Here is an 8,322-nt window from a genome sequence, read left to right as displayed (position 1 = left end):
TGAACGCCCAGGTTGCACAGCTTGGCGGCTGTGTCGCTGTCCTCTAGGCTGAGCCTTTTGCGAGAACTGGCTATGCCCGGCTTAGGGCACCGACTGCAGAGGACATGTGAAGAATGCCCCTCCGTGTCCCAGAAGCTCTGACACTGAGCAAGATTATTTTTAGCGGTGACCTGCTAGGCTCTTCAAAAAATAAACAGATGCACGTGACTTCCTCAGAGAGCTGCGTGTAAACACGTTAGCACGCGGGCACAGACTGCTTCCTGCCCGGAGAAACTGAAGTCCATGCAGGGAGAGGCACTGAAAACCAAGTGTTCACAGCCTCTAGCTGTTCTGTCTGAAAACAGCAAGCGGAGAAATGGACCCATTCAAGTTCTTGGAAAACATACTATTTTAGATAAAATTTCGGTACTTCCCTTAGGAAAACACCATTAAAACGTTACTTTATTTCTTGTCTTTTATTGTACACTTATTATATTTATTTGTTTTTCACTGTAATGTGTTTATTTATTTTTAATGTGTATGTGCCAGAAGAGGGTGTTAGATCCCCTGGAATTATAGTTACAGACAACTGTGAGCTGCCATGTGGATGATTAGAACCCAAACAAGGTTCTCTGTAAGAGCAGTCAGTGCCCTTAAACCCTGAGCCATCTTTCTGGCCCCATGATGTGTCCACACATACAAGCCCCCCCCCCCAGGCCTGAATTTTACTAGTAGTTTGTTATATATGCCTTCAACCAGCATGAGCACACATGGAGTATATATGCCAACAAAAGCAACAGCTACTGTTGACGCGTGCTTTCCCTCTCTAGCCCTACACCTCAGGCATCTTTCCAGGCTGCTGTCTGCAGGTCTCCCTGATTCTATTGACTGACACTGAGGTCATTTCCAGTGTCCCACTATTACAAACAATACAGACGTGTCTTTGAATGTAAGCATCTTTGGAAAATTCAATCTTTAAGTTTTATCTTATGTTTATGAGTGTTTGGCCTGCATGCATGTATTTATGTGCACCGCATGTAGGCAGTGTTCGCAGACATCAGAAGAGGGCATCAGATCCTCTGGAACTGTAATAATGGTCAGCTGGGAGCTGCCACCATGCAGGGGGGCGGGGGCTGGGAACTTGCTCCTGTGCAAAAGCAGTAAGTACTCTTAACCTGTAAGCCATCTCTCTAGCCAGAGTATCCTCGAAAACGCCTTTCAGTGTTTTCCTAAAAAGCTCCTATTAATCTGAGAGAGGATTTTTTTTCTATCAAAACATTTACTTCCTGGCAAGTTTTAGTTTGCCTATTGCTAAGTTGCTCCCCAGCTACCTCCTGAAAGAGAAAATAATTTCTCATGTTGTCTTAAGACCACAGTGCTGGGCACACCACAGCTGCCTGTCACAGCACTGGGCACACCCCAGCTGCCCATCACAGCACTGGGCACACCCCAGCTGCCCATCACAGCGCTGGGCACACCACAGCTGCCCATCACAGCGCTGGGCACACCACAGCTGCCTGTCACAGTGCTGGGCACACCCCAGCTGCCCATCACAGCGCTGGGCACACCCCAGCTGCCCATCACAGCGCTGGGCACACCCCAGCTGCCCGTCACAGCGCTGGGCACACCCCAGCTGCCCGTCACAGCACTGGGCACACCCCAGCTGCCCATCACAGCACTGGGCACACCCCAGCTGCCCGTCACAGCACTGGGCACACCACAGCTGCCCATCACAGCGCTGGGCACACCCCAGCTGCCCATCACAGCGCTGGGCACACCCCAGCTGCCCGTCACAGCGCTGGGCACACCCCAGCTGCCCGTCACAGCACTGGGCACACCCCAGCTGCCCGTCACAGCACTGGGCACACCCCAGCTGCCCGTCACAGCACTGGGCACACCCCAGCTGCCCATCACAGCACTGGGCACACCCCAGCTGCCCATCACAGCGCTGGGCACGCCACAGCTGCCCATCACAGCGCTGGGCACACCACAGCTGCCCATCACAGCGCTGGGCACACCACAGCTGCCTGTCACAGTGCTGGGCACACCCCAGCTGCCCATCACAGCGCTGGGCACACCACAGCTGCCCATCACAGCGCTGGGCACACCACAGCTGCCCGTCACAGCACTGGGCACACCCCAGCTGCCTGTCACAGCACTGGGCACACCCCAGCTGCACGTCACAGCACTGGGCACACCCCAGCTGCCCGTCACAGCACTGGGCACACCCCAGCTGCCTGTCACAGTGCTGGGCACACCCCAGCTGCCCGTCACAGCACTGGGCACACCACAGCTGCCCGTCACAGTGCTGGGCACACCCCAGCTGCCCGTCACAGCACTGGGCACACCCCAGCTGCCCGTCACAGCGCTGGGCACACCCCAGCTGCCCGTCACAGCACTGGGCACACCCCAGCTGCCTGTCACAGCACTGGGCACACCCCAGCTGCCCATCACAGCGCTGGGCACACCACAGCTGCCCATCACAGCGCTGGGCACACCACAGCTGCCCATCACAGCGCTGGGCACACCACAGCTGCCTGTCACAGTGCTGGGCACACCCCAGCTGCCCATCACAGCGCTGGGCACACCACAGCTGCCCATCACAGCGCTGGGCACACCACAGCTGCCCGTCACAGCACTGGGCACACCCCAGCTGCCTGTCACAGCACTGGGCACACCCCAGCTGCCCGTCACAGCACTGGGCACACCCCAGCTGCCCGTCACAGCACTGGGCACACCACAGCTGCCTGTCACAGTGCTGGGCACACCCCAGCTGCCCGTCACAGCACTGGGCACACCACAGCTGCCTGTCACAGTGCTGGGCACACCCCAGCTGCCCGTCACAGCACTGGGCACACCCCAGCTGCCCGTCACAGCGCTGGGCACACCACAGCTGCCCATCACAGCACTGGGCACACCCCAGCTGCCCGTCACAGCACTGGGCACACCACAGCTGCCCGTCACAGCACTGGGCACACCCCAGCTGCCCATCACAGCGCTGGGCACACCACAGCTGCCCATCACAGCACTGGGCACACCCCAGCTGCCCATCACAGCACTGGGCACACCACAGCTGCCCGTCACAGCACTGGGCACACCACAGCTGCCTGTCACAGCACTGGGCACACCACAGCTGCCTGTCACAGTGCTGGGCACACCCCAGCTGCCCATCACAGCACTGGGCACACCCCAGCTGCCCGTCACAGCGCTGGGCACACCCCAGCTGCCCGTCACAGCACTGGGCACACCCCAGCTGCCCGTCACAGTGCTGGGCACACCCCAGCTGCCCATCACAGCACTGGGCACACCACAGCTGCCCATCAATTGCTGGTTCTGGGCAGTCATTCTGAACATCAGCTCCCAGTCTGGCTGTGAGGAATGGGTCTGACAGCACTGGAGTTTGTTACCCTTTCTACCTCCTCTTTTCCTTCTGCTTTTGGTTTTTTGAGACAGGCTCTTGTTGTGCACTCAGGCTAGCTTACGATTGTCCTGGCTCAGCCTCCTGACTATTGCCATTACACACGTGCACTACTTGACCCAGCTACCTCATTCTTAATTTTCCTAGACACGTGTGGTACATAAGCACTGCAAAGTGTTCAAAATAGAGTTGTGGTAGTAGCGAAGGTAAGAAAAAGAAACAGCAGCACTCCACAGTGTGCAGCACTCCACAGTATGCTGGCAGGCCATTTATTGTCATCTGAAATCATAAAATTATAGAACAGGGGCCTGGAGAGATGGCTTAACAGTTAAGAGCACTAGCCACCCTTCCAAAGGTCCTGAGTTCAATTCCCAGCAGCTACATGGCAGCTCACAATCATCTAGGATGTGATCTGATGCCCTGTTCTGGCATGCAGGTGTATGTGCAGGCAGAGCACTGTATACACAAATACATAAATATTTAAAATTATAGAATAGACAAGAGCCTAAACACTACCTACTCTGTCCTTTGCCTTTGATTTTTTAAAAGTACATTTATTTGTTATTTGTGTGTGCACACACATGTACAGGTTGTGGGACAACCTGTAAGACCCAGTTCCATCATGTGGGACCCAGGGATCAAACTCAGGTCATCAGGTTTGGTGCCAAATGACTTTCCTCACTGAGGCATTTTGCTGACCTGTTGGCTTTTTATATGAAAGACCTCTGTGTCTCATCAAAGGAATTATGAGAATTACATATTCTAGCCTTTGGGTGCTACCCAAGGAAAGGATCTGTGTGATCTGTGTTTGCTTCACCCATTAACTTAAAGGGAGCCTTTCAATCAGTTACCTGAACCCTTGAGGCCGTGAAAATAGAGGATAGCCTCATAGTCTCATATTCCTTGTCTGGGGAATTCAGGTGGCACCAACTAGATTTCCAAATAGTAAAGTACATCCACCAAAGGAGAAGTCATGCTATCTACAGCACAGCTCTGAAGAGGACCAGAGGCAAGCTGCTGATTATGACAACTTGTCAGGTGTGGACACCATTAGACTATGTGGGCTCTGAAGGAAATGAGTTCCCTCTCTCTCTCTCTCTCTCTCTCTCTCTCTCTCTCTCTCTCTCTCTCTCTCTCTCTGAGCCAGTCTAGCCCCTTAGGGTGTGAACACACATGTTGATGCCACATTTTAGGATACCTGCTATACTGTGGATAGATGAGGGACCGTTGTGTGTCTACATTGTGCACAGAACTCAGGGAGAAGTTCAGCATCCTTTTAGAGTTTAAAAACCTCCTCTGGTCCTAAGGAAACGAAGAGTTTGCCTTCACATGCTTTAGCACTTAGCCAAATCTGTTTTCATTTTGTTCCTGTTTGCTTGTTTGTTGAGACAAATCTTACTATGTAGTCCAGGTTGGCTTTAAGCTCTTTATCCCTTGATTTGAGCCTCCAGAATGCTGGGGATCCAGGATGCAATGTCATGTTCCACAGACAACGCCTATGTCAGAAGAGTTCCAGGTGCCCTGCAACTGGAGTTGTGGATGGCTGTGAGTCATCATGTGGGTGCTGGGAACTGAAGCCAGGGCCTCCACAAAAGCAACACATGTTCTTAACCACTGAGCCATCTCTCCAGCCCCAGAGCAGGTCTGGGTTTTGCTTGAAGGGCAACTGTTCTCTGGCAGCTTAACAAGAGTGAACATCTTTTAAATATAAGCGATAACTTAGGCAAAGATATTCAATAGTGTTCAGTGGGGGTTTACTTGCGTTTCTTGTTTTGAGCTGTCATATCTTCTAAGTGCAAATGATTTTTAGAAATATAAAAAAGTGCTTATTAATTTGAAGTATTTGGACAAGATTAGTATCAACATCTGGTCCCCCAAATAAAGAAATAATATGTATACAACTTTTTACTAAGTAGTATTTCATATGTAGCATACATACATTATACCAAAAATATAATTAAGTATGACATACATTGTTCCCTAGTGGTGACAGGCCACTGCGTGAAAGCAAAACAGAAGAACACCAAGCAGGACTGTGAGTGCAGCTCACTGGCAGAGCATTTTCCCTGACCGCTCAAGGCCCCGGGCTAGCTCTCCAGCACTGCAAAAAACACAAAAAAAGAACCAACTGGGCAGATGGCTTAGCTGGTAAAGTGCTGCACAGCATGAAGACTTGTCCTGATTCCCAGCACTCACTGAGCCAGGCACTATGGCACATGCTTGGAACCCTAGAACTGAGGAGGTGGGGACAGGAGGGCCCCTCCTGCCAGTCTAGCCTGTTTGTAGAGTCCCACATCCCAGTGAGCGACTCTGCCTCAAAGTACAAGGTGGATGGCTCCTCAGGAATGACACCTGAGGCTAACCTCTGGCCTCCACACACAGGCACACACATGCACCTGCAAACATACCAACACACAGACACAGATACACACAGGCACATACATGCATCTGCAAACACACACACACACACACACACAATTAGGCAGCAACCAGATGACAATTCTGTACTGTGCAAAGGCACATTCAAGCATTTCTATGCTTGAGTAAGTTTTTTTTCCAGGTTCCCCTACCTAACTGAGAACAGCTAAGATTTTATGCCTTCTATTAACTTGGATATGAACCTTGCTGGAGCCTTAGCCCAGGACCAAGAAATATTTTAGAAATCAAACTCAATTATATGTCTTTTTTTTTTTTTTTTTTTTTTTTTTTTTTTTTTGAGACATGGTCTCACTATGATGTCCTGGAACTTGCTATGTAGACCAAGCTGGCCTCAAACTCACAGAAATCCATCTGCTCTGCCTCTTGAGTGCTGGGATTAAAGGTATGCACCACCATGCCTGGCTTAGTATCATATTTTTTTTAAAGATTTATTTATTTATTTTTTATGTATACAGAGCACTGCCTGCATGTACACCTGCAGGCCAGAGGAGGATATCAGATCACATTATACATGGCTGTGAGCCACCAGGTGGTTGCTGGGAATTGAACTCATGACCTCTGGAAAACCAGCCAGTGCTCTTAACCGCTGAGCCATCTCTCCAGCCCAGTATCATACTTTTTAAAATGAAGTAGTAAGCTGTGGTGTACAGGCAAGCTGAGCAGAAGAGGCCAAGGTTACAGAAAGTGACCTGGACACAATATTACCTACAGGAGACCAAGAAGACCAACACTCAGGCCAAAAATGCACGGTGAGATTTTGAAAACAACATAAAAAGATGAGCATGCTGTAGTGATTTGAATAAGAATGGTCCCCATAGGCTCGTAGATTTGAGCACTTAGTCACCAGAAAGTGGAACTTCTTAAGAAAAATTAATGGGGCTGGAGAGATGGCTCAGAGGTTAAGAGCACTGACTGCTCTTCCAAAGGTCCTGAGTTCAATTCCCAGCAACCACATGGTGGCTCACAACCACCTATACTGAGATCTGGTGCCCTCTTCTGGTGCGCAAGCTCACAATGCAGGTACAACACTGTATAAATAATAAATAAATCTTAAAAAAAAAAAAAAAAAGAAAGAAAGAAAGAAAGAAAAGAAAAATTAGAAAGACTAGGAGTAGGCTCAATTTTCTTAACCAATATATTTTATTAACAACTTAGTGACCGAGCATACGTCACTTATAACCTGACTAACCAAAACAATAGGAAATGAGGATTAATGGACACAATAACAAAACCTTAAGGATATCAGTTCTGAGGAACGATTCTCCGGGCGTGAGCCACAGGATTTCTTCTGCTGGAACCTGGGGTAACCAGAACCCAGAACCTCAGCAGGAGCCGGAGCCGCGAAGCCTTCCCTCGAGCGGTTTTCTCTAGGAGCGACTCGAAGTGCAGCGATGAACAGCCAAATCTATCCCAAGTCTCCAAAAAGCCCCGCCTCCAGTTCTGGGCTCATTTATATATCTCCTCCCAGAGTCTGTTCACAGGATCTTTTCAGCTGGCAACAATTAAGTTCCTGCACGAGGTGGTTGCTCTTCTAGTGAATTAACCTCACCTGTTCTCTCACGAGACCGTTCCAATCCCGCACTTGGGATCCTAAAAAACAGGTTTCTCTCTCCTTCACTAAGAGGCGTGGCCTTGTTGCAGAAAGCATGTCACCGGGCGTGCACATTGAGGTACCAAGAAGCTCACAGCAGGCCAGGGTTTCTCTTTCTCTGGTGCCTGTGGACCAGGATGTAGCTGTCAGCTACCTCTCCAGCACCGTATCTACCATGTTCCTTCCATGATGATAGTGGACTAAACTTCTGAAACTGTAAGCCAGACTGAATTAAATGCTTTCTTTCTTTTTTCTTTCTTTTGTTTTCAAGACAGGGTCTCTCTGTGTAGCTTTGGCTGTTCTGGACTCACTTTGTAGACCAGGCTGGCCTTGAACTTGCAGCGATCTGCCTGGCTCTGCCTCCCGCATGCTGGGATTAAAGGTGTGCGCCACCACTGCCCGGCTTCTTTTTTAAATTATTTAATTAATTAATTTATTTATTTATAAGAGTTGCTTTGGTCATGGTGTCTCTTCACAGCAAGCAATAGAACAGTGATTAAGACACATGTCACAAAAATAACTATGGAAAATAGCTTCATAAATACATCAAAAGGGCAATATATTTAATATACACAGTTGGCAAATCAATAAGAAAACACCTATATATAATTACATGGTTATAAAAGTAAGCTTAGGCTATAAAGGGCCAGTTCAGAAAAAAAGGAAAAACAAGTAGGCAAAAGTGGGGAGGAGAAAAAATGAGATCTAATTATATTAAGAAGTACGTCCTAGACATGCTGTTAAAGGGAAGCAAAGAAGTGTTGATAGTCTATAGTCCCAGTACTGGGGAGGAGTGCCATGAGTTCAAGGATAGCCCAGCATACATGATGAGCTGAGGCCAGCCTGGGCTACATAGTGAGAACCTGTTCAGAAAACAGAAAGAGAAAGGAAGGGA

The sequence above is a fragment of the Acomys russatus genome, chromosome 22 (assembly GCF_903995435.1).
Source record: "Acomys russatus chromosome 22, mAcoRus1.1, whole genome shotgun sequence".
Taxonomy (NCBI): Eukaryota; Metazoa; Chordata; class Mammalia; order Rodentia; family Muridae; genus Acomys; species Acomys russatus.
The sequence above is the reverse complement of the archived record's forward strand: the minus strand, read 5'-3'. Positions refer to the sequence as shown.